Source organism: Anopheles funestus, chromosome X (genome assembly GCF_943734845.2).
Source record: "Anopheles funestus chromosome X, idAnoFuneDA-416_04, whole genome shotgun sequence".
NCBI classification, from domain to species: Eukaryota; Metazoa; Arthropoda; class Insecta; order Diptera; family Culicidae; genus Anopheles; species Anopheles funestus.
Genome location: NC_064597.1, coordinates 12,126,953 through 12,153,243, shown reverse-complemented (window position 1 = coordinate 12,153,243; position 26,291 = coordinate 12,126,953). Strand labels below are relative to the sequence as shown.

Here is a 26,291-nt window from a genome sequence, read left to right as displayed (position 1 = left end):
ACATGAGCAGCGAAATCCGAAGGCGCATTGTTCAGGGAAATTTTGCCTACTACGAGCTTCACAAACTCCTGCGATCCAGGAGGCTCCAGCAACCCACGAAATGCACGATATAGCGCACACTGATACGTCCGGTAGTCCTCTACGGGTACGAATTCTGGACTCTGCTAACGGAGGATGCCACGGTGGACTATCTCTAGTGGTGTATCTGAGCAGAGCGTGTGGAGAAGAAGAGCTACCTAAGCAGATATTCTGACAGTGGTCAAAGCAGGAAGGATACGATGGCTGGGGCACGTGATGAGGATGCCTTACGTTCCTCCCATGCCCCACGTTCGACACGAGATGTAGAAGAGCACAGCGAGCTCGTTGGCTGGATCAGGTGGAGTCAAACCTGTCGGACATCGGATGCAGCCGTGGATGGAGGACTGCAGCACTGGACCGAGTTTCCTGGAAACGGATTGGCGACCTCGCCATGTCTACGCGACGTGCTCGGCCGTGAGCAGGCCAGAAAAGAAGATTCTGTTACATATTCAAAGCATTATTGAGCGAAAAGAAGGGCGCAAAAAGTACAAATGAAATATTTCAATTCGGTTTTTTGGTTATAACTTTAGTACTAATGATCGGACGGGTAAGTAAAACACATGCAAAGATGCAGATTGAAATTCTACACAAATCATCCCAACATTGTTGATGTCTATCTCTTCACGTTTTCAAATAATTCGCAACGAAAGAAAACTTTGAAATATTTCACTTTGGATTATTTATCATAACTTTAGTACTAATGATGAAAAACACATGCAAAGATGCAGAATGAAATTCTACACAAATCATCCGAATAATGTTGATGTCTATCTCTTCAGGATTTCAAGTAATTCGCAAATAAAGAAAATTTTGAAATATTTCACTTCGGTTTTTTGTTAATAACTTTAGTACTAATGGTCGGACGGGTAAGTAAAACACATGCAAAGATGCAGAATGAAATTCTACACAAATCATCCGAACATTGTTGATGTCTATCTCTTCAGGATTTCAAGTAATTCGCAAAGAAAGAAAACTTTGAAATATTTCACTTCGGTTTTTTGTTAATAACTTTAGTACTAATGATCGGACGGGTAAGTAAAACACATGCAAAGATGCAGAATGAAATTCTACAGAAATCATCCGAACATTGTTGATGTCTATCTCTTCAGGATTTCAAGTAATTCGCAAATAAAGAAAATTTTGAAATATTTCACTTCGGTTTTTTGTTAATAACTTTAGTACTAATGGTCGGACGGGTAAGTAAAACACATGCAAAGATGCAGAATGAAATTCTACACAAATCATCCGAACATTGTTGATGTCTATCTCTTCAGGATTTCGAGTAATTCGCAAAGAAAGAAAACTTTGAAATATTTCATTTCGGTTTTTTGTTAATAACTTTTGTACTAATGATCGGACGGGTAAGTAAAACACATGCAAAGATGCAGAATGAAATTCTACACAAATCATCCGAACATTGTTGATGTCTATCTCTTCAGGATTTCAAGTAATTCGCAAAGAAAGAAAACTTTGAAATATTTCACTTCGGTTTTTTGTTAATAACTTTAGTACTAATGATCGGACGGGTAAGTAAAACACATGCAAAGATGCAGAATGAAATTCTACAGAAATCATCCGAACATTGTTGATGTCTATCTCTTCAGGATTTCAAGTAATTCGCAAATAAAGAAAATTTTGAAATATTTCATTTCGGTTTTTTGTTAATAACTTTTGTACTAATGATCGGACGGGTAAGTAAAACACATGCAAAGATGCAGAATGAAATTCTACACAAATCATCCGAACATTGTTGATGTCTATCTCTTCAGGATTTCAAGTAATTCGCAAATAAAGAAAATTTTGAAATATTTCACTTCGGTTTTTTGTTAATAACTTTAGTACTAATGGTCGGACGGGTAAGTAAAACACATGCAAAGATGCAGAATGAAATTCTACACAAATCATCCGAACATTGTTGATGTCTATCTCTTCAGGATTTCGAGTAATTCGCAAAAAAAGCAAAATTTTGAAATATTTCATGAAATATTTCAAAAAAGTCAAAAGTGTCAGAGAAAAAATGAAACTTTTCATGAAATATTTCAAAGATGAAAAGTTTCACAGAAAAAATGAAACATTTCGTGAAATATTTCATGAAAAATTTCATGAAATATTTCATCAATTTTCGTGCCAACTGATTAATGAGGAGTCAAGGAGTCTAAAACAGTTGAAGTTGAGGGTCTAGGGGGCCTCAAACAGGTGCAGGAGGGGGTGCGACGGTGAAAAACCAAAAAAAAAAATTGACAAAAAATTGGGCCCACGAACCGACGAAAATGTGAAAAATCAAAGTGAAAAAATACGCTCCAAAATATGAAAATCTGGTACCATCGATTAGAAAAAAGCAAAAAAAAAATTGGGCCCACGAACCGACGAAAATCTGAAAATCCTAAGTGTAAAAATACGTTTTGGTTTTTGAAGTGCTACCTCCTCGCCTGGTATGCTCTCCTGTTACTTGGTTGCTGCAGCTGGTACTTTTTCGATACTTTTGGATACTTTTGGATTTCGAAAACTACCAGGCGAAATGGCTTGAAGTAACAGGAGAGCATACCAGGCGAGGAGGTAGCACTTCAAAAACCAAAACGTATTTTTACACTTTGATTTTTCACATTTTCTTCGGTTCGTGGGCCCAATTTTTTCTTTGCTTTTTTCTAATCGATGGTACCAGATTTTCATATTTTGGAGCGTATTTTTTCACTTTGATTTTTCACATTTTCTTCGGTTCGTGGGCCCAATTTTTTGTCAATTTTTTTTTTTTGGTTTTTCACCGTCGCACCCCCTCCTGCACCTGTTTGAGGCCCCCTAGACCCTCAACTTCAACTGTTTTAGACTCCTTGACTCCTCATTAATCAGTTGGCACGAAAATTGATGAAATATTTCATGAAATTTTTCATGAAATATTTCACGAAATGTTTCATTTTTTCTGTGAAACTTTTCATCTTTGAAATATTTCATGAAAAGTTTCATTTTTTCTCTGACACTTTTGACTTTTTTGAAATATTTCATGAAATATTTCAAAATTTTGTTTTTTTTTGCGAATTACTCGAAATCCTGAAGAGATAGACATCAACAATGTTCGGATGATTTGTGTAGAATTTCATTCTGCATCTTTGCATGTGTTTTACTTACCCGTCCGACCATTAGTACTAAAGTTATTAACAAAAAACCAAAGTGAAATATTTCAAAATTTTCTTTATTTGCGAATTACTTGAAATCCTGAAGAGATAGACATCAACAATGTTCGGATGATTTGTGTAGAATTTCATTCTGCATCTTTGCATGTGTTTTACTTACCCGTCCGATCATTAGTACTAAAGTTATTAACAAAAAACCGAAGTGAAATATTTCAAAGTTTTCTTTCTTTGCGAATTACTTGAAATCCTGAAGAGATAGACATCAACAATGTTCGGATGATTTGTGTAGAATTTCATTCTGCATCTTTGCATGTGTTTTACTTACCCGTCCGACCATTAGTACTAAAGTTATTAACAAAAAACCGAAGTGAAATATTTCAAAATTTTCTTTATTTGCGAATTACTTGAAATCCTGAAGAGATAGACATCAACATTATTCGGATGATTTGTGTAGAATTTCATTCTGCATCTTTGCATGTGTTTTTCATCATTAGTACTAAAGTTATGATAAATAATCCAAAGTGAAATATTTCAAAGTTTTCTTTCGTTGCGAATTATTTGAAAACGTGAAGAGATAGACATCAACAATGTTGGGATGATTTGTGTAGAATTTCAATCTGCATCTTTGCATGTGTTTTACTTACCCGTCCGATCATTAGTACTAAAGTTATAACCAAAAAACCGAATTGAAATATTTCATTTGTACTTTTTGCGCCCTTCTTTTCGCTCAATAATGCTTTGAATATGTAACAGAATCTTCTTTTCTGGCCTGCTCACGGCCGAGCACGTCGCGTAGACATGGCGAGGTCGCCAATCCGTTTCCAGGAAACTCGGTCCAGTGCTGCAGTCCTCCATCCACGGCTGCATCCGATGTCCGACAGGTTTGACTCCACCTGATCCAGCCAACGAGCTCGCTGTGCTCTTCTACATCTCGTGTCGAACGTGGGGCATGGGAGGAACGTAAGGCATCCTCATCACGTGCCCCAGCCATCGTATCCTTCCTGCTTTGACCACTGTCAGAATATCTGCTTAGGTAGCTCTCCTTCTCCACACGCTCTGCTCAGATACACCACTAGAGATAGTCCACCGTGGCATCCTCCGTTAGCAGAGTCCAGAATTCGTACCCGTAGAGGACTACCGGACGTATCAGTGTGCGCTATATCGTGCATTTCGTGGGTTGCTGGAGCCTCCTGGATCGCAGGAGTTTGTGAAGCTCGTAGTAGGCAAAATTTCCCTGAACAATGCGCCTTCGGATTTCGCTGCTCATGTTGCTGTCGGAAGTTATGATCGTACCAAGGTAGCAGAACTCCTCTTCCACCTCGAGATCGTCGCCGTCAACTGATACTCTGCTTCCGAGTCAGGCTCTATCACGGTTAGGGCCTCCAGCAGGCAAGCACTTTGTCCTCGTCGCAATTATCCCCAATCGAATTCTATCGGCAAATAAAAGAATGGAAAAAATAATATAAATTAAAAAAATTCTAAAAATTTGAAAATTTCATAAGGCCGTATCCTTGCTTGTTTATGAGTAATAAAGCAAAATTTTTAAATGTGATATATTTTAATGCGAATTTGTTGCAATAAGTTTCTTTTCACTCAAATAATGCTTTAAATCAAAAGAAGAATAAAAAATCAGAAAAAAATTTTAAAAAAAATTTCCACTCGAAAATTTCATAAGGCTTACCCCTTACGATTTTTTTGGGAAATTTTGCAAAAAAAATTAAATTGTTTTATTTTAATGCCAATGGGTTGCAATGAGTTTCTTTTCACTCTAATAATGCTTAAAATAAAAAAAAGAGTGAAAAATAATAAAAAAAATCAAAAAATTCAAAAAAAATGAAAATTTTCCTCATTTTGCACCAAATTTTGCCTATAACTCGGTCGGTATCCAACGAATCGCCAAACTTTAACCTGTGGTTGATAGATGGCAACAATGGCTACACATTCTTCTTGGACAGCCATGCCCTCAGATGTCTGTGCCAGAAGTTATTCGAGGAACCATGTTCCTTACCCTGTTTGAGAAAATGTAAAATTTTCCTCATTTTTGAGCAATGTAGCAAAAATTTTAAATGTGATATATTTTGATGGGAATTTGGGAAAAATCAGAAAAAAATGTCAAAAAAACATTCCACTCGAAAATTTCATAAGGCTTACCCCTTACGATTTTTTTGGGAAATTTTGCAAAAAAATTAAATTGTTTTATTTTAATGCCAATGGGTTGCAATGAGTTTCTTTTCACTCTAATAATGCTTAAAATAAAAAAAAGAGTGAAAAATAATAAAAAAAATCAAAAAATTCAAAAAAAATGAAAATTTTCCTCATTTTGCACCAAATTTTGCCTATAACTCGGTCGGTATCCAACGAATCGCCAAACTTTAACCTGTGGTCGATAGATGGCAACAATGGCTACATTTTCTTCTTGGACAGCCATGCCCTTAGATGTCTGTGCCAGAAGTTATTTGAGGAACCAAGTTCCTTACCCTGTTTGAGAAAATGTAAAATTTTCCTCATTTTTGCACCAAGTTTTGCCTATAACTCGGTCGGTATCCAACGAATCGCCAATCTTTAACCTGTGGTTGATAGATGGCAACAATGGCTACATTTTCTTCTTGGACAGCCATGCCCTCAGATGTCTGTGCCAGAAGTTATTCGAGGAACCATGTTCCTTACCCTGTTTGAGAAAATGTAAAATTTTCCTCATTTTTGAGCAATGTAGCAAAAATTTTAAATGTGATATATTTTGATGGGAATTTGTTGCAATAAGTTTCTTTTCACTTAAATAGTGCTTTAAATTTAAAAAAGAATAAAAAATCAGAAAAAAATGTCAAAAAAATTTTTCACTCGAAAATTTCATAAGGCTTACCCCTTACGATTTTTTTGGGAAATTTTGCAAAAAAAATCAAATTGATTTATTTTAATGCCAACGGGTTGCAATGAGTTTCTTTTCACTCTAATAATGCTTAAAATAAAAAAAAGAGTGAAAAATAATAAAAAAAATCAAAAAATTAAAAAAAAATGAAAATTTTCCTCATTTTTGCACCAAATTTTGCCTATAACTCGGTCGGTATCCAACGAATCGCCAAACTTTAACCTGTGGTCGATAGATGGCAACAATGGCTACACATTCTTCTTGGACAGCCATGCCCTTAAATGTCTGTGCCAGAAGTTATTTGAGGAACCAAGTTCCTTACCCTGTTTGAGAAAATGTAAAATTTTCTTCATTTTTGCACCAAGTTTTGCCTATAACTCGGTCGGTATCCAACGAATCGCCAATCTTTAACTTGTGGTCGATAGATGGCAACAATGGCTACATTTTCTTCTTGGACAGCCATGCCCTCAGATGTCTGTGCCAGAAGTTATTCGAGGAACCAAGTTCCTTACCCTGTTTGAGAAAATGTAAAATTTTCCTCATTTTTGAGCAATGTAGCAAAAATTTTAAATGTGATATATTTTGATGGGAATTTGTTGCAATAAGTTTCTTTTCACTTAAATAGTGCTTTAAATTTAAAAAAGAATAAAAAATCAGAAAAAAATGTCAAAAAAATTTTCCACTCGAAAATTTCATAAGGCTTACCCCTTACGATTTTTTTGGGAAATTTTGCAAAAAAAATTAAATTGTTTTATTTTAATGCCAACGGGTTGCAATGAGTTTCTTTTCACTCTAATAATGCTTCAAATAAAAAAAAGAGTGAAAAATAATAAAAAAAAATCAAAAAATTCAAAAAAAAGAAAATTTTCCTCATTTTTGCATCAAGTTTTGCCTATAACTCGGTCGGTATCCAACGAATCGCCAATCTTTAACTTGTGGTCGATAGATGGCAACAATGGTTACATTTTCTTCTTGGACAGCCATGCCCTCAGATGTCTGTGCCAGAAGTTATTCGAGGAACCATGTTCCTTACCCTGTTTGAGAAAATGTAAAATTTTTCTCATTTTTGAGCAATGTAGCAAAAATTTTAAATGTGATATATTTTGATGGAAATTTGTTGCAATAAGTTTCTTTTCACTTAAATAATGCTTTAAATTAAAAAAAGAATAAAAAATCAGAAAATAATTTCAAAAAAAATTTCCACTCGAAAATTTCATAAGGCTTACCCCTTACGATTTTTTTGGGAAATTTTGCAAAAAAAATTAAATTGTTTTATTTTAATGCCAATGGGTTGCAAATGAGTTTCTTTTCACTATAATAATGCTTGAAATAAAAAAAGAGTGAAAAATAATAAAAAAAATCAAAAAATTCAAAAAAAATGAAAATTTTCCTCATTTTTGCACCAAATTTTGCCTATAACTCGGTCGGTATCCAACGAATCGCCAAACTTTAACCTGTGGTCGATAGATGGCACCAATGGCTACATTTTCTTCTTGGACAGCCATGCCCTAAGATGTCTGTGCCAGAAGTCATTCGAGGGACCAAGTTCCATACCCTGTTTGAGGAAATGTAAAATTTTCCTCATTTTTGAGCAATATAGCAAAAATTTTAAATGGGATATATTTTGATGGAAATTTGTTGCAATAAGTTTCTTTTCACTTAAATAGTGCTTTAAATTAAAAAAAAAGAATAAAAAACCAAAAAAAAATTCAAAAAAAATTCCACTCGAAAATTTCATAAGGCTTACCCCTTACGATTTTTTTGGGAAATTTTGCAAAAAAAAATTAATTGTTTTATTTTAATGCCAATGGGTTGCAATGAGTTTCTTTTCACTCTAATAATGCTTAAAATAAAAAAAAGAGTGAAAAATAATAAAAAAAATCAAAAAATTCAAAAAAAATGAAAATTTTCCTCATTTTTGCACCAAATTTTGCCTATAACTCGGTCGGTATCCAACGAATCGCCAAACTTTAACCTGTGGTCGATAGATGGCAACAATGGCTACATTTTCTTCTTGGACAGCCATGCCCTTAGATGTCTGTGCCAGAAGTTATTTGAGGAACCAAGTTCCTTACCCTGTTTGAGAAAATGTAAAATTTTCTTCATTTTTGCACCAAGTTTTGCCTATAACTCGGTCGGTATCCAACGAATCGCCAATCTTTAACTTGTGGTCGATAGATGGCAACAATGGCTACATTTTCTTCTTGGACAGCCATGCCCTTAGATGTCTGTGCCAGAAGTTATTTGAGGAACCAAGTTCCTTACCCTGTTTGAGAAAATGTAAAATTTTCTTCATTTTTGCACCAAGTTTTGCCTATAACTCGGTCGTTATCCAACGAATCGCCAATCTTTAACCTGTGGTCGATAGATGGCAACAATGGCTACATTTTCTTCTTGGACAGCAATGCGCTCAGATGTCTGCGCCAGAAGTTATTCGAGGAACCAAGTTCCATACCCTGTTTGAGAAAATGTAAAATTTTCCTCATTTTTGCACCAAGTTTTGCCTATAACTCGGTCGGTATCCAACGAATCGCCAATCTTTAACTTGTGGTCGATAGATGGCAACAATGGCTACATTTTCTTCTTGGACAGCCATGCCCTCAGATGTCTGTGCCAGAAGTTATTCGAGGAACCATGTTCCTTACCCTGTTTGAGAAAATGTAAAATTTTTCTCATTTTTGAGCAATGTAGCAAAAATTTTAAATGTGATATATTTTGATGGGAATTTGTTGCAATAAGTTTCTTTTCACTTAAATAGTGCTTTAAATTAAAAAAAGAATAAAAAATCAGAAAATAATTTCAAAAAAATTTTCCACTCGAAAATTTCATAAGGCTTACCCCTTACGATTTTTTGGGAAATTTTGCAAAAAAAATTAAATTGTTTTATTTTAATGCCAATGGGTTGCAAATGAGTTTCTTTTCACTCTAATAATGCTTGAAATAAAAAAAGAGTGAAAAATAATAAAAAAAATCAAAAAATTAAAAAAAAATGAAAATTTTCCTCATTTTTGCACCAAATTTTGCCTATAACTCGGTCGGTATCCAACGAATCGCCAAACTTTAACCTGTGGTCGATAGATGGCACCAATGGCTACATTTTCTTCTTGGACAGCCATGCCCTCAGATGTCTGTGCCAGAAGTTATTTGAGGAACCAAGTTCCTTACCCGGTTTGAGAAAATGTAAAATTTTCTTCATTTTTGCACCAAGTTTTGCCTATAACTCGGTCGGTATCCAACGGATCGCCAAACTTTAACCTGTGGTCGATAGATGGCAACAATGGCTACATTTTCTTCTTGGACAGCCATGCCCTTAGATGTCTGTGCCAGAAGTTATTCGAGGAACCAAGTTCCATACCCTGTTTGAGGAAATGTAAAATTTTCCTCATTTTTGAGCAATGTAGCAAAAATTTTAAATGTGATATATTTTGATGGGAATTTGTTGCAATAAGTTTCTTTTCACTTAAATAGTGCTTTAAATTAAAAAAAGAATAAAAAATCAGAAAATAATTTCAAAAAAAAATTCCACTCGAAAATTTCATAAGGCTTACCCCTTACGATTTTTTGGGAAATTTTGCAAAAAAAATTAAATTGTTTTATTTTAATGCCAATGGGTTGCAATGAGTTTCTTTTCACTCTAATAATGCTTAAAATAAAAAAAAGAGTGAAAAATAATAAAAAAAAACAAAAAATTCAAAAAAAAAGAAAATTTTCCTCATTTTTGCACCAAATTTTGCCTATAACTCGGTCGGTATCCAACGAATCGCCAAACTTTAACCTGTGGTCGATAGATGGCAACAATGGCTACATTTTCTTCTTGGACAGCCATGCCCTTAGATGTCTGTACCAGAAGTTATTTGAGGAACCAAGTTCCTTACCCGGTTTGAGAAAATGTAAAATTTTCCTCATTTTTGAGCAATGTAGCAAAAATTTTAAATGTGATATATTTTGATGGGAATTTGTTGCAATAAGTTTCTTTGCACTTAAATAGTGCTTTAAATTAAAAAAAGAATAAAAATTCAAAAAAAAAATCAAAAAAAATTTCCACTCGAAAATTTCATAAGGCTTACCCCTTACGATTTTTTGGGAAATTTTGCAAAAAAAATTAAATTGTTTTATTTTAATGCCAATGGGTTGCAATGAGTTTCTTTTCACTCTAATAATGCTTAAAATAAAAAAAGAGTGAAAAATAATAAAAAAAATCAAAAAATTCAAAAAAAAATGAAAATTTTCCTCATTTTTGCACCAAATTTTGCCTATAACTCGGTCGGTATCCAACGAATCGCCAAACTTTAACCTGTGGTCGATAGATGGCAACAATGGCTACATTTTCTTCTTGGACAGCCATGCCCTCAGATGTCTGTGCCAGAAGTTATTTGAGGAACCAAGTTCCTTACCCGGTTTGAGAAAATGTAAAATTTTCTTCATTTTTGCACCAAGTTTTGCCTATAACTCGGTCGGTATCCAACGGATCGCCAAACTTTAACCTGTGGTCGATAGATGGCAACAATGGCTACATTTTCTTCTTGGACAGCCATGCCCTTAGATGTCTGTGCCAGAAGTTATTCGAGGAACCAAGTTCCATACCCTGTTTGAGGAAATGTAAAATTTTCCTCATTTTTGAGCAATGTAGCAAAAATTTTAAATGTGATATATTTTGATGGGAATTTGTTGCAATAAGTTTCTTTTCACTTAAATAGTGCTTTAAATTAAAAAAAGAATAAAAAATCAGAAAATAATTTCAAAAAAAAATTCCACTCGAAAATTTCATAAGGCTTACCCCTTACGATTTTTTTGGGAAATTTTGCAAAAAAAATTAAATTGTTTTATTTTAATGCCAATGGGTTGCAATGAGTTTCTTTTCACTCTAATAATGCTTAAAATAAAAAAAAGAGTGAAAAATAATAAAAAAAAACAAAAAATTAAAAAAAAAATGAAAATTTTCCTCATTTTTGCACCAAATTTTGCCTATAACTCGGTCGGTATCCAACGAATCGCCAAACTTTAACCTGTGGTCGATAGATGGCAACAATGGCTACATTTTCTTCTTGGACAGCCATGCCCTTAGATGTCTGTACCAGAAGTTATTTGAGGAACCAAGTTCCTTACCCGGTTTGAGAAAATGTAAAATTTTCCTCATTTTTGAGCAATGTAGCAAAAATTTTAAATGTGATATATTTTGATGGGAATTTGTTGCAATAAGTTTCTTTGCACTTAAATAGTGCTTTAAATTAAAAAAAGAATAAAAATTCAAAAAAAAATTCAAAAAAAATTTCCACTCGAAAATTTCATAAGGCTTACCCCTTACGATTTTTTGGGAAATTTTGCAAAAAAAATTAAATTGTTTTATTTTAATGCCAATGGGTTGCAATGAGTTTCTTTTCACTCTAATAATGCTTAAAATAAAAAAAGAGTGAAAAATAATAAAAAAAATCAAAAAATTCAAAAAAAAATGAAAATTTTCCTCATTTTTGCACCAAATTTTGCCTATAACTCGGTCGGTATCCAACGAATCGCCAAACTTTAACCTGTGGTCGATAGATGGCAACAATGGCTACATTTTCTTCTTGGACAGCCATGCCCTCAGATGTCTGTGCCAGAAGTTATTTGAGGAACCAAGTTCCTTACCCGGTTTGAGAAAATGTAAAATTTTCTTCATTTTTGCACCAAGTTTTGCCTATAACTCGGTCGGTATCCAACGAATCGCCAATCTTTAACTTGTGGTCGATAGATGGCAACAATGGCTACATTTTCTTCTTGGACAGCAATGCGCTCAGATGTCTGCGCCAGAAGTTATTCGAGGAACCAAGTTCCATACCCTGTTTGAGAAAATGTAAAATTTTCCTCATTTTTGCACCAAGTTTTGCCTATAACTCGGTCGGTATCCAACGAATCGCCAATCTTTAACTTGTGGTCGATAGATGGCAACAATGGCTACATTTTCTTCTTGGACAGCCATGCCCTCAGATGTCTGTGCCAGAAGTTATTCGAGGAACCATGTTCCTTACCCTGTTTGAGAAAATGTAAAATTTTTCTCATTTTTGAGCAATGTAGCAAAAATTTTAAATGTGATATATTTTGATGGGAATTTGTTGCAATAAGTTTCTTTTCACTTAAATAGTGCTTTAAATTTAAAAAAGAATAAAAAATCAGAAAATAATTTCAAAAAAATTTTCCACTCGAAAATTTCATAAGGCTTACCCCTTACGATTTTTTTGGGAAATTTTGCAAAAAAAATTAAATTGTTTTATTTTAATGCCAACGGGTTGCAATGAGTTTCTTTTCACTCTAATAATGCTTGAAATAAAAAAAGAGTGAAAAATAATAAAAAAAATCAAAAAATTAAAAAAAAAATGAAAATTTTCCTCATTTTTGCACCAAATTTTGCCTATAACTCGGTCGGTATCCAACGAATCGCCAAACTTTAACCTGTGGTCGATAGATGGCACCAATGGCTACATTTTCTTCTTGGACAGCCATGCCCTCAGATGTCTGTGCCAGAAGTTATTTGAGGAACCAAGTTCCTTACCCGGTTTGAGAAAATGTAAAATTTTCTTCATTTTTGCACCAAGTTTTGCCTATAACTCGGTCGGTATCCAACGGATCGCCAAACTTTAACCTGTGGTCGATAGATGGCAACAATGGCTACATTTTCTTCTTGGACAGCCATGCCCTTAGATGTCTGTACCAGAAGTTATTTGAGGAACCAAGTTCCTTACCCGGTTTGAGAAAATGTAAAATTTTCCTCATTTTTGAGCAATGTAGCAAAAATTTTAAATGTGATATATTTTGATGGGAATTTGTTGCAATAAGTTTCTTTGCACTTAAATAGTGCTTTAAATTAAAAAAAGAATAAAAATTCAAAAAAAAATTCAAAAAAAATTTCCACTCGAAAATTTCATAAGGCTTACCCCTTACGATTTTTTGGGAAATTTTGCAAAAAAAATTAAATTGTTTTATTTTAATGCCAATGGGTTGCAATGAGTTTCTTTTCACTCTAATAATGCTTAAAATAAAAAAAAAGAGTGAAAAATAATAAAAAAAATCAAAAAATTAAAAAAAAAAGAAAATTTTCCTCATTTTTGCACCAAATTTTGCCTATAACTCGGTCGGTATCCAACGAATCGCCAAACTTTAACCTGTGGTCGATAGATGGCAACAATGGCTACATTTTCTTCTTGGACAGCCATGCCCTTAGATGTCTGTACCAGAAGTTATTTGAGGAACCAAGTTCCTTACCCGGTTTGAGAAAATGTAAAATTTTCCTCATTTTTGAGCAATGTAGCAAAAATTTTAAATGTGATATATTTTGATGGGAATTTGTTGCAATAAGTTTCTTTGCACTTAAATAGTGCTTTAAATTAAAAAAAGAATAAAAATTCAAAAAAAAATTCAAAAAAAATTTCCACTCGAAAATTTCATAAGGCTTACCCCTTACGATTTTTTGGGAAATTTTGCAAAAAAAATTAAATTGTTTTATTTTAATGCCAATGGGTTGCAATGAGTTTCTTTTCACTCTAATAATGCTTAAAATAAAAAAAAGAGTGAAAAATAATAAAAAAAATCAAAAAATTCAAAAAAAAGAAAATTTTCCTCATTTTTGCACCAAATTTTGCCTATAACTCGGTCGGTATCCAACGAATCGCCAATCTTTAACCTGTGGTCGATAGATGGCAACAATGGCTACATTTTCTTCTTGGACAGCCATGCCCTCAGATGCCTGTGCCAGAAGTTATTCGAGGAACCAAGTTCCTTACCCTGTTTGAGAAAATGTAAAATTTTCCTCATTTTTGAGCAATGTAGCAAAAATTTTAAATGTGATATATTTTGATGGGAATTTGTTGCAATAAGTTTCTTTTCACTTAAATAGTGCTTTAAATTAAAAAAAGAATAAAAAATCAGAAAAAAATTTCAAAAAAAAATTCCACTCGAAAATTTCATAAGGCTTACCCCTTATGTTTTTTTTGAGAAATTTTGCAAAAAAAATTAAATTGTTTTATTTTAATGCCAATTGGTTGAAATGTGTTTCTTTTCATGCAAATAATTTCGGTATTGTTAATGAATTTATTAACGGTACGTTGAAGTTGCTTCAACAAGGTTTTTTATACACACTAAATTTTTTTTACAGCAGTCCAGTTTAAATTTTACTGAAATTTTTTCAGCTGAAAGTCCAGTAATCGTTTCAGTAAAAGTAATTTTACTGCATCTCATGCAGTAAAGTCGTAATTGACAGCTCGTTTACTATTCAATAAATTTTTGCGTGTCAAAAATGACAGTTGGTTTGATGAATTTTCAGTAAAAAGCATTTCGTTTTACTGAATATTAAGTAAATAGTTTGGATGTTGGTTTTACTGAAAAGCCAGCAAGTTTTATTACTGATGTAATTTTTATTTTTATTCCATCGCCATAATGGTAGTTGAAGGTTCTTTAATTTTCATCCAAATTAATTCAATCGTCACCGTTGTGCTTGTGTGCAGTTGGGAACATCTTTTCCAAATCCATGTTGATCTGAGTGATGTATACAATATTAGAATGAAGAATATAGTTTGTATTAAAAAATATTTACATACCAAGTATACTTGAAATTCTGTTGAAATGGGAAACATTTCGATCATGGTGACAGTCACATTTTGTTTCTTGTTTCGAAGTTCTTTTCGAATCCCAGTAGTTTTTTTTTTCAATTTTTCTGGATAAGAACGAATGCCTCTCTCCATGGCACAACAAATTCAACACCTTGTTGACGGGCGATTTTTAGCCAGAACGTGTTGGTATCATCGCATACGTTTGCTGTCTTCGGTGCTGGAGAGCATAGCGTTTCCCGCCGCATGATGTTATTAATTACTTGAAATCTGTCACACACATAGAAACATTACATTACATTAAAAACACTCAGGACGTACAAGTCCGTCCCGAATCAGAAAAGTTCGGCTAAGCGAGGAACGGACATGTCCGTCCACGCGTCAACAAAGTGTTAAGCTTGTTTACCTGAAGATTTACTCACAGGATAACTCCTCCAGGTCAAGGTTTTCACTGTTTTTGAGCGAAAGCAAGATAATTTGTAAGTCGGCATCCATTTCGTACCTTTGAATTCACTATTGAACACCATTTACTTTATTCCACGCAAAAACATGGACAGCGCACCGAACACGAGGAAACATGCAACTTTTGACAGATGGTTTTTGACAGAAGGATAGACAGATTTTGCTGCTTTTTCAGTAGAAATAGCTGAATTTCAGTGAAATGTGACATATGTCACAATAATTACTGATCTGCAGTGAAAAATGAAACACTGGAAGGTATCCAGTAAATTGATTTACAGAAGTCCAGCAAAAGGGTGACATTAAAGCTGAAAATCAACAAAACTAACTATTACTGAACAGTTTTCAGTAAAAAATATTACTGAAGCAAGCTTAGAAAATTTGCTGTGTATACAACGCGTTTGGCCATCTTGCTAGATAAATAGAGCCCAGGACATACAAGTGTTCGATCTGTTTGAACAATGCCGGAGAAGTTCGATTACCCGGATACAAAGGTTTTTTTATCTTTATGCTACGCGAAGCTGTTTCTAATTGGTGCTATCCAACTTCTAATATTCGATCCCGATTGTATTTTGCCGGATGCCCGATTGTATGTTTTTTTGTATTGTGACAGAGTTTTATCAAACGCTGGTAAACTTGAGAGGTTAAAGCTGGTTGCACAGGGACATGTTACCGACCAGTACGACGATGACGTGACAAAATAAGTGTTCGGATAGGGTAGCCGGTACATTTTTCCAAGATCTGAAATTTGAATCTCCAACCATGTCACAATAGGTAAGTAAGAAAAATGGGAAATTTTGAACAAAAAATCATCATCAACACGTTTATCAAACGACAAACTTTCAACAAGAACTCTTCGACAGATTTCATAATAATATTGTATAAAATAATTTCTAAGCATTACTAACAAAATATGAAAATTTGTTTAGGTTTGTTTGCACCTTAGTTTCCCCTTTGACATTTGAAATCATTCCAACGTCACCGTAACAAGATGCGTTTAGGTTCATTTCCGCTTTGACCGTCATAAGCATCGTTCAGCACGAACACGTTTAATGCGTAAAAGTCCAAGGTGTGATGTGATCTTGATACGCTTCGCTTCAGCAATGGTGTTTGTCATCCTCCTTTTGCCTTCAAGCACGTTCGCCAATCAGCAAGCAAACGGTGCTACGGTGATCGATCTGCCCGCTGTCTACCCTTCTGCGGCGGCCGGTAACGCTTCGCATCCGTCCGACGAATGCCCGCAATGGGTGGTCAACCATCCACCACAGACCTCCTCGGGATAATCTATCATCGTATGTACGCGCGCGTGCTGCACCATGCCCGCACCGGACGGGCTACCCTTTTTTTGGGCTACGGGCATAGGCTTACCGGGCGTGAGAAGGAAATCACACCAACCCTGTCAGAACTCGTAGGCAAGATTAAAACGGGGTCACTGGCGGCGTACATGCGTACCCATACACCCGCACCATCAGTGAGACTTCTGCCCCTGGGTTTGGATAATCGCAATGAAGACGAACTCGCGAAAACGAACGCAAAATCTAGCCACAGGATGGGCAAACCAACACACAAAGCCTGCCAAATAGCCGTGACCAATGGCGTCCCGGGGTTTGTAGAAGAAGGGAAGCAAGTTTGAGAGCAAGAGACAGGGAGGATCTGACACATCGAATGAAAAGGAACCGCTTCGGCCGACATTCCACCGTGTAGGGTGTTCCGGTTGAAGGTGAACGCGGTGCCACGCTCGGTATCAGATATTTCGTGATCTGTTCTGCTGTTCTGTTTCACAAATTTATTTTTCGGACGTTCCCACTTTCTTAGCACCGTTCCGCGGTACGGGCAGGATGGAGCCTTCTTCGTATCACTTCTATACTTCCTTTTTGGTCGTTTCTCAATAAAAGAAAAAAGGTAAACCGTGCAGAATGGAACGAATTGAAGAATTCGAGAATTCGACATTAACACCCGAGAATGCTCACCGAGCTCGGAAGGGTTCTCATACTTACCCAAAAACTTCGTCCAAGATTGTCGCGAGTCACTCTCCCTTAAAAATTACAACTTACGCTTCTATAAGAAGACATCCTATTTCTGACAGTACTTTGCAGTATTCATCTAAACTATTGACATTATCTCAATGTTTCTATTGTCTAGACGACCTTCCCCAGTACTAAAACTTCCCATTCTTCAATGCCTGAAATTTTGCACCCAAATCCCGAAGTGGGCAATAACATTTATCATCTACCACACCGCGGATAGGAACAGAGATTACATCTGCTTTCAACAGTACGTTCCGTGTGCGGATATTTGCCATCTTCCGAGATCATACCAACAACAAAAACAAAGAGGAGAAGTTACTGTCAAACGGGCCGCAATATTTATTGCCTACGTGTTTGCCCGTTTGTCACATTGTAATCGCGTACGACTCGTTTGCCCTTTTTCTTTTCTTTCTTTTTTTTTGGTGTTGTTTTAGAATCGTCATCAGTGATTGCTTCCGGTACCATTTCTGTGTTTGTTGGGAAATATATTGAGCGTTTCGAGGTCACTCGAGGTGCTGTTGCATTTCCAACGAGTGCCGTTACGCTTCCAATATGTTTCATTCCACAATGTAAAACACAATTACCGACCATACCCGATCTCGGGGTCCCGGATGTATCGTACGGTACGAGCAGGATATTTGCTCTCACCGTCTCCCGGTGTCTTTCTGTTTCCAGTGCTGGGGTAGAGTACCTTCCGACCTTCCGACCGATGGGTACAGGGGTAGTACTGCCCAACAATGTTGAGAGCTCGTTTCCGCCGTCAAACAATGGCGTAGAAAGTGGCGTAGAACCCTTAACCACCAGCGTGTACGAACAGGAGGGAATGATCTAACGCCACACTGTCTAGCTGGTGGTTGATGGTCAGGATAGAACGCTGTACGTGCGCACGGCGGCATCACTGTCTGTGGTCCCGCTGTCCCAAAACGTGACCGACGACAGTGAGTGGCCCGATTCCCAACAAGATTGCTGCCCGACGCAGCAGCACCAGCAATTTCGGAGAAACCTAATAAAATCATAACAATTATAAAACGCTTTATGCCCTGCCGCTGTCAGGCCCCGGAGACCACGGTAGGGCTCCTCGTACCCGGTGGGCCCTCCCACCCGCCGGGCTGAAGGTGTGAAATGTACATTTCATATCTCTTCACCCATTCTTCCGTGTTCATCCTCCGATGAAAAGAAAAATAAAATGTCTCGAGTCTGTTATGCCGACCGGACCCCGTCAGGGTTCCCGCCCCGTACTGTCTGCTGTTTCGCACCGTACAGTTCTACCGGTCTACCCTTACGGCAACGGTTACGGTTTTGGATTAATCATTCATCTTTGGACGACATGTGTGTGTTTGTGTATGTGTGTGAGTGTGCGAGAAAGACCCCCCGTCGGTAAGTAATCGTCATCGTCGATCTTTTTCGTACCGCGGTACACCAAAACGGGACGAAGAAGAAAAAAAAACCGACAGACAAGAAGCAGTCAGATTGGAAGAGTACAGCCAACAGAACAGAGCCCGATCCCCGAACACGTACAAACAGAACAGCGAAGACGGTACAAAGCTTATCGCGTACGGGAAACGTCCGCAATCTCGCCACAAAGATTTCCTTTACGGACAACGGGCCAGCAAAGAATGTGTCCGCACCGCAAACACCTTGGCTACCTACCTACCATTGGGCTGTGCATGGACGGCGCTGAGAACGCGCGTTAAATGGAAGGAACGACTGGACGAATTTCGACGAATTCCTTACGTGTTCGTATTGACGGGTCCGTAATGCATTGGAACCGGGTCGCATAAAAATTCGGGTACATCCGGCAAAACGAAACATAGGGGAAAGAGTGGTACACTTCCAGCTCGTGGGTCTGTCATACATTCCACTAGATTTTTTTATTTGAAGTTTGATGTTTGGTATTTCAGATTAGAACAGTATCCTAACAACAGTTTCGATCAGCTGCTCGACACATGGTGAAAAAAAGGATTTTTCTAACAGGTCTGCAACAGGTTAAACTATGTTTCCGAAATGCTAATGTACATTAAAGTAATAAAAATGAAAGAAATCACATAAATTTTTTATGTGAAGTTGTTTATGCTGTCTCCTGTATCTCCTTTGAAACATGTTCCCCTGATATCAAACATTAAATTTTCAAACGAGTTTTCAAACCAAAAATTGCGTAAATGGAACCTCTTTTGCAGCATGTTCTCCTAGTATCAAAAATTAAATTTTCAAACGAAATGTTAAGGCCCGTAGCCCCGCTCACACGTGTTTTAAGCCCTGGTAAGCCCGCCAACACGTGCACCAAGCGGTGGAAGGCAAGCGATGGGAGGTGGGGTCGTACGGCGTCGTAGGGCGACACTGGACGACAAGCGTCCTGGGACAACCAGCGAACGGAAATATTTCATGAAATATTTAATTAAATTTCGTGATAACAGGTTAATGAGGGGTCAATGGGCCTCAAACAGGTGAAGGAGGGGGTGCGGCGGTGAAAAACCAAAAAAAAAAAGTGAGCACACGAACCGAAAAAATGTCTAATGTTTGAAAATCTGTAACCATCCATTTGATGCTACCTCCTCGACTGGTATGCTCTCCTGTTACTTCAAAAAATTTCGCCTGGTAGTTTTCGAAATCCAAAAAGTACCAGCTGCAGCAACCGGTTTTATTTTTTTTAAGTAACAGGAGAGCATACCAGGTTCTCTTTGAATGTTGTTGCTTCATGACAAAACTGGATCATTTATAAGCCCATCTAGAATTGGATCAAGATGTTTTTTTTTGTTATAATGTCACAAAACACAGCTTGCCCCTAATGGTTCTATAATGCGATTATTCTTTACCTAACCTTACCTAACTTATTTCACATTCATCAAAAACGTCCGAGTTTCTCATGATATTTTCATTGAAATTCTTCATCAAATTTAGGATGACCTTGCGCCTATGATATCATACGGGATAACAGCAGAGCATAAACTAGCAACATTGTTCCGTTTTTTCGCTGAAAGTCACTATCAGCATGGTATAGGAAAAGATTTCCACAATACCAATAGCACCGTCCACGTTTTCCTGGAATTTGACCTCCCATATTATTTTGGAGAGAAAACTATGTACAAAATATGTCAAGTTAGTTATGTGCGACGGAGATGTATAACGACTGAAAACGAATGAGCATTTGTATTAAAATTCAATTTTCCCGGAGTCGGAGTACTCCTACTCCGAGCCATTCCGGAGTAACTCCGGAGTAAACTTCGGAGTTACTCCGGAGTAAACCTGGAGTAAACTCCGGAGTTACTCCGGAATAAACACGGAGTAATTACTCCGGAGTTACTCCCAAGTTTACTCCGGAGTAATTACTCCAGATTCAACTCCGGAGTAAACTTCGGAGTAATTACCTCGGAGTATACTCCGGTATTTATAAGTCGGAGTCGGAGTGGATTCATGAATCATAATGATGGTCGAAGGCACAACCTTCGAGTTCAGTCGGAATAGCAACTTACACTAGCCTCACTTTTCCGTAATGTTCGTGCAATTTGCGGGGCATTGGTGAGAACGGTTCAAAGTATCTTTTTTCAAATTAAAACTTTGCTCATTTAGAACTCTTAATGTGAATAAGTAAAAGTTTGCGGATTATATAAACCCATCCAATGTAATCTTATGAATTTAACTTAACCATTGTATTCAATCGCTGATCATCAAGTACAATCTAATGCCATTCGTTATGTCACAATGCTATGTTCTTTACGAATCCTTTCAAGGTAATATTACCCGGCACCCTTTCCAAAATCGATACTGCTCCACTTTTTGACAGAAACGGGTTAACATTTTTAGCTTTCTAACTTAAGGTATGATAGACCCCAGGATTCTAACATGGACCCATATGGCTTTGTGTTGGCATGCTCTTTATCAGAACACGAGGATGGAACCTTGATGCGGATGCACTTGATTAAAAAGATTACAGTTTTCTTCACTAAGTTCTAAAGATTGCTGGATATGGTAAAAAAAGCGAAGATTTACAGTTTTTTTTTTTTTTTTTTTTAATTCCGATCACTAATCGCAATATTTCCTTATTGAAGGTTATGAGTTTAAACACTTTCATTTTCTGGAGATATCAAATTAAAATACACTCAAAACAAAAAAACGATATTGAAGTTCATGTACCAGAAAGGACGTGGTTCGATATTTCAAAAAACAGCAAGAACCTTCCAATTTCTAAACGATCCCGCTGTCTCTACCTGAATGCAGGAATGCGTTTACCTAATGTGCTCTAATGCTTGCAATAACGTGACGGATTATCCATTTAATCTAGCCCGTTAGTGTTGGTTTGGAGTAAGGGTATAGAATTAAGCCCATTTCGGTCCACATGATTCACACCAATCGTTCCATTTACCGGCCTAAGGGTATTCGACCCAACGAGGAATCTGGAGACGATCGAGCGTTGGATGGATGGAGTGGGATTGAAGCTGGCCCATCAAAAGACCGGCTACATGATCTTCTGCACTCATCACAACCCGCAGGTAGGTCAACTACGTGCGGGGGGACACACGATCGTATCCACTGAATCGCTCAAGTACCTGGGGGTCGAGCTCTGCCGCAAACAGCACCACGGTCGGCATTTGGAGAAGGTTTGCAGCAAGGCATCACGTATCACGAATGTCTTGACCGCTCTGATGCCGAATAAGTGTGGCCCAAAAAGCAGCAGAAGGAGACCCTTGGTTAACGTTGGGAATAGCATTGTCCGTTACGCGGCACCATCGTGGGGACGGACGCTTCTTCAGAAGGACGTTCACCGGACCACGGTTCAGAGGACGCACCGCACAGGAGTTCTTCGAGTGGCCAGTGCCTTCCAAACGGTCTCCTACGATGCCGCTTGCGTGGTCGCAAGCACTATCCCGTTAGTCCTTCTCCTAGAGGAGGACATCCGCTGCCACGACGAAAAGGTAGCGAGGGGAAGTCCAGGACCAGACATACGAAAGCGGCAAAGGGAAGAGACCATGGGACGCTGGCAACAACAATGGACAGCCGGAGCGGGGCAGCCGAGATCGCCGGGGATGAAGACGAGGAGAATTATCCCGGACATTATGTCCTGGGTAAATCGTAAGCACGGAGAAATTGATTTCTATCTCTCTCAACTCTTTACAGGGCATGGGTTTCTCCGGAGCTACTTCGTCGAAAAAGGCATCCTCGACGGCTCGCCAAACTGCCCGGTGTGTGAACACCAAGTGGAAGATGTCGACCACGTAATGTTCCACTGTCCACGGTTTGCTCGAACCCAACACGAGATGCAGCAGCAGAGCCACACCCGCTTGACGATAGAAAATCTTGCAGCGGAAATGTGTGCCAACAGCAACACATGGGAAGCAGTCCGGACCGCCGCAAGGACCATCTTCAGAAACCTCCAAGTGAGATGGAATGAGGAAAGTCCACCTACGGCCAGACGGAGACGACAACAACGACGGCGGAACACGGAACAAACGGGACAGCAACAGCTGCCGCCGTGACCGCACCAAAGGATGACGACAACGGAAGTAGCAGCAGCAGCAACGAGTAACCAGAGCAGCAGCAGGAGCTAGACCCCACCGGAAGTAGCGGCTACGGACGGGCGGAATTAAGCAGCAGCAGCGGAAGGAAGGCACGAAGCAGCAGCAGCAGCTGAGACAACTAGGACGGATGACGCAGTAGCAGCATTGGAAAGCAGCAGCGCGTCAACAGGATGGGTGCATCGCACAAACGTTCCTGCATGGAGTACTACGCACATCAAGCGCATCGGCAGGGTTCGGATCAGGTCGAGGAGTGGTTTAGTTAGGGTCCCATCGGCTGCCGGGTCCGCTTCTCGGGCCCAGCGTCACGATGAATCCCACATAACCCATCTCGGAGGGATTGGTTTGTAGCCGCAAGCCGCCCTTCGAGGTGGGTACCTTTTGAAGGTTCCCTCCCCGTTAACAAAAAAAAAAAAAAAAAAAAAAAAAAAAAAAAAAAAAAAAAAAAAAAAAAGGGTATTCGACCCAACCTATAAAGGCGTTGCTCGGTCGAGCGTTAACGCAGTAGCGCTGGAAGCCATTCTGGCCTTGGTGTACAGGGACCTTGAGGTGGGTGTGTGCGCACGCGGGGAGAATGTTGGGGATGGTGGAAGAGGAAGCGAATCAGAGATCTGGTAGACATAAAGGAACGAAACGAAATTCCAAGAACGGAGAGCTGCAGCAGCAGGAAAAAAGGGCACAGTCGCAAAGGCGCGCACACACACACACACACACAGTTGGCTGTGAGCGGAGGAGGAGGCCTCAACGATCCAGTTAGGCCGCGTGCTGAGCTGTCGGGTTTTTTGGAAAACCACCCTCTCTCCACCAAACACCGAACCGGACGATGCAGAAAATGGTGCACCGCCACCATACGCACCACACCTCGCACACTAATATCCGAAGGTCGAATAATGCCGAAGGTTCGCCCCTGGCGAAGAATGCGGCGCGCAGAAAGGGTCAGATCTGGGAGATAGTGCCGGCTTATGGTTTTTTTTGTTGGTTGTGTATGCGTTGTTCGGGCTTTCTTTATGCCTTGTGTGGGTGTGTGTGTGTGGGTGTACGTGCGTGCGTTCAGAGTTAGGAAGCGGAGAAGCGAAGTACAAGGGAGCAGAGAACAAGTCGAGAATAAGCTTGCACTTCGATGCGCGTTAGAACCGCTCTTTGCAGCGGTTTGGCTGCGAAGAACGCTACAATTGTAGGTGTCAGGAATAGGGGTACCGCGTGCGGGCCGCACACAAGACTGCTTGGGCGCTTGATGAATGGAGTGCAGATGTGTGGTGCGTCTTCCTCCCCGGGGGGCTGGAGAAAAAAGCCTCGGCAGCGGCAAATGGCGCTGTCCTGTGCGGCAGTGAGGTGCGAACAGGACACGAAGCTGCACAGCACACACAGCATCGAAGTCAACAAACAATGGCTCCCATACGCATACACCAGTGCCCGGTTAGATCTCTCCGGAATTCCAAACGGTGCTCGCTTCCTTTCGCTAGCACAAAAGCGATGAGACGCTGACACGATCGGCGGGAAGAACTGGCAGCAGGCACCACAATACAAACGTGGAGAAGAAATTCTATACCGCGCCAACACACCATATATCGGTGGAGGTGTTCGGGTGGGATTTTTTCTCTTTTGTATGTTCATGCGCTTTTCGCACTTTTTCACGTTACCGACGCCGCTTGCTTAACGATGACTTCTTCTTGTTCTGCGTCGATTATGGTTGCCTCCATAGAATCGGTGATGCCCTGGCGTGTTAAGTGAGTATGGGTGTTCGAACAAGCAAACGAACAAGTCACGCCGGCCCACATGGCTAGGACCATCAGAACTGCCCGACTCCCAAACCCCATTATTGAGAAGTGGAGGGGATAGGAGGGGGAGAGTGCACAGGGTAGTCACTGCTCAGTTCGATTGCATCGTACCCGTGGAGATCGACACCTAGGGCCCGTATACCCAATTAAGCTGTTGGACGTAAATGACAGTTCTTTACCGATCATTATGCTCCGCTTGTTTTGGAAACGCGCTTCGTTCGTGGCTCGCGTGACTTCGCGACGGCCACACCGTCCGTGCGTCTCTTGTTTTGCAGTCTTTGGGTCTTTGGGATTCCAATTGAAGAACCTTTACGGAGATGGTAGTCGACGCGAATGCTCCCGGCGCACTCCCGGACGTATTTTGAGATTGGCAAAGAAATGTTCGGTATTTGCTGGAAGCTCGCCACAATTATCTCGCAGCTTTTACCATACCCATGGTCTGGTTTGGTTGTTCAAGCTAACACAAACATACGTCAAAACTCTTGGAACTCGTGGAGCGCTGACGCAAATGTCTCAGGATGCAGCGTCCAGCGTACACCAGCGGATGCCTTAGCCCACCCAGTTATTGGTCTCCCCTATGTCTCGGTTGGGTCCGAAGTTTAGCCAAAAATAAAACATCTCCAGGTTGAAAAGAAAACAAAGCACATGCAAACAGTGCATAATGAGGCGTGTGTGTGTGTGTGGAACGCCTACACGGTAATGGGCAGTGAGCAGTGTAAAATAAAATACCGACCTCTCGGACCATTATTGGAAAAGTCAACCGACCAACGTTGGCCGGATGGCGGGGAGGGGCCAAGAGTATACTGTTTGTCCAGAAGCGGAATACGGGATGGTACCTCCGATGCGACCAGGCAAATGGATGCTCAACGTGTTGTCGTGTCGTCATCTGCGAGCAAGTAGAAGACAACAACGACAATAACAGAAACTATAAGCAATTCCTTTTCCGAAGGCACCGAAAGTGTGTAAAGGTGCTCCCCATGCCCTCGTGTTTCCAACACCTTTTACTCTTTTTTTTGTTTTTCTCGTATGGTAGCACCCGAAAATGGACATGGTTCGGTGGTTGGTCCTCGCTGTTTGAGCTTCTGATCGTGCATATATATGTGAGGACCCCCACCAGTTCGGAGTTGGGAGAGGGAGAGGGGGCTAGGGAGGCAGCTACCTTAAAGTAGTTGTCGGCATCCTCATTAATAGGCCGGGGTCCGGGATATTTCAACCCTTCTTTGTTTCAACAGTTTCTTTAAACTTTGAAGCTGTGTGTGTGTGTGTGTGTTTCCGACACACTTCCGAAGAAGCTGAAGAACTAGCTCAATCAACAGCAACAACAACAACAAAAAACCAACCAATGTACAGGTGGGTCGGACCGATCGGATAATGAAAGGAAGCGAGAATCCCATTACCCCTTTAATCAGGCTTCCTTCTTCTCGTGCGTGTGGATGGATTAAGCAGGTAAGATTGATGATTTAAATACCCTTTTCCCTGTGCGCTTGTCGCGTTCGCTGTTCGTGCTGCGCTTTTAAAAACACACTGTGTACTCTTTGTTGGGCTGGTTCTAAAATTAGAACCGCGGAGAAGTGACAGCAGCGCTGCTAGCGAACGTGTTTGCTACAGATAGCGCAAGGTCGAATGTGTAAGAAACCGCGATTAAGGAGATGGTTATCTGGTTTTTTTTAAAACATTTAAACCTACTTCAAATGGAACGAAAGGGAACAATAAAATTACAAAAAGCAAATGTATGCAATGCGTATTCCCTGTTTGCCGCCCTTTTCTTCTGCTCCTTCCGCAGACTTCCACTTATTGGAAATCCAACCGAAAAGTGAACAGGGAAAGTTAAAAGCAATCGTATGTTCTTCGCGCCGAATAGGAAAGGTA

The 26,291-nt window shown here is 39.2% G+C and overlaps 2 long non-coding RNA genes across 5 annotated transcripts in view; both read right to left on the bottom strand.

Annotated features, from left to right (window-relative positions):
• Positions 1-3,831: 3,831 nt before the first annotated feature.
• Positions 3,832-26,291, bottom strand: part of LOC125774685 (uncharacterized) — a 38,309-nt gene continuing 15,849 nt past the window's right edge. The window contains exon 3 of the long non-coding RNA XR_007421100.1: positions 3,832-4,636. This is a non-coding gene — a long non-coding RNA (uncharacterized LOC125774685). The remainder of the gene's footprint in view (positions 4,637-26,291) is intronic.
• On the bottom strand, positions 5,161-14,081 carry LOC125774670 (uncharacterized). Of its 4 annotated transcripts, XR_007421094.1 has the most exons (4): positions 11,788-14,081; positions 8,428-9,847; positions 6,485-7,526; positions 5,161-5,773 (listed from the first exon to the last, which is right to left on the bottom strand). It is a non-coding gene; the product is annotated as an uncharacterized LOC125774670 (long non-coding RNA). The 4 variants fall into 4 exon arrangements; XR_007421096.1 differs by lacking the exons at positions 5,161-5,773; positions 6,485-7,526 and adding an exon at positions 6,137-6,294 and having other exon boundaries at positions 11,788-14,078; XR_007421093.1 differs by lacking the exon at positions 5,161-5,773 and having other exon boundaries at positions 6,334-7,526; positions 11,788-14,078.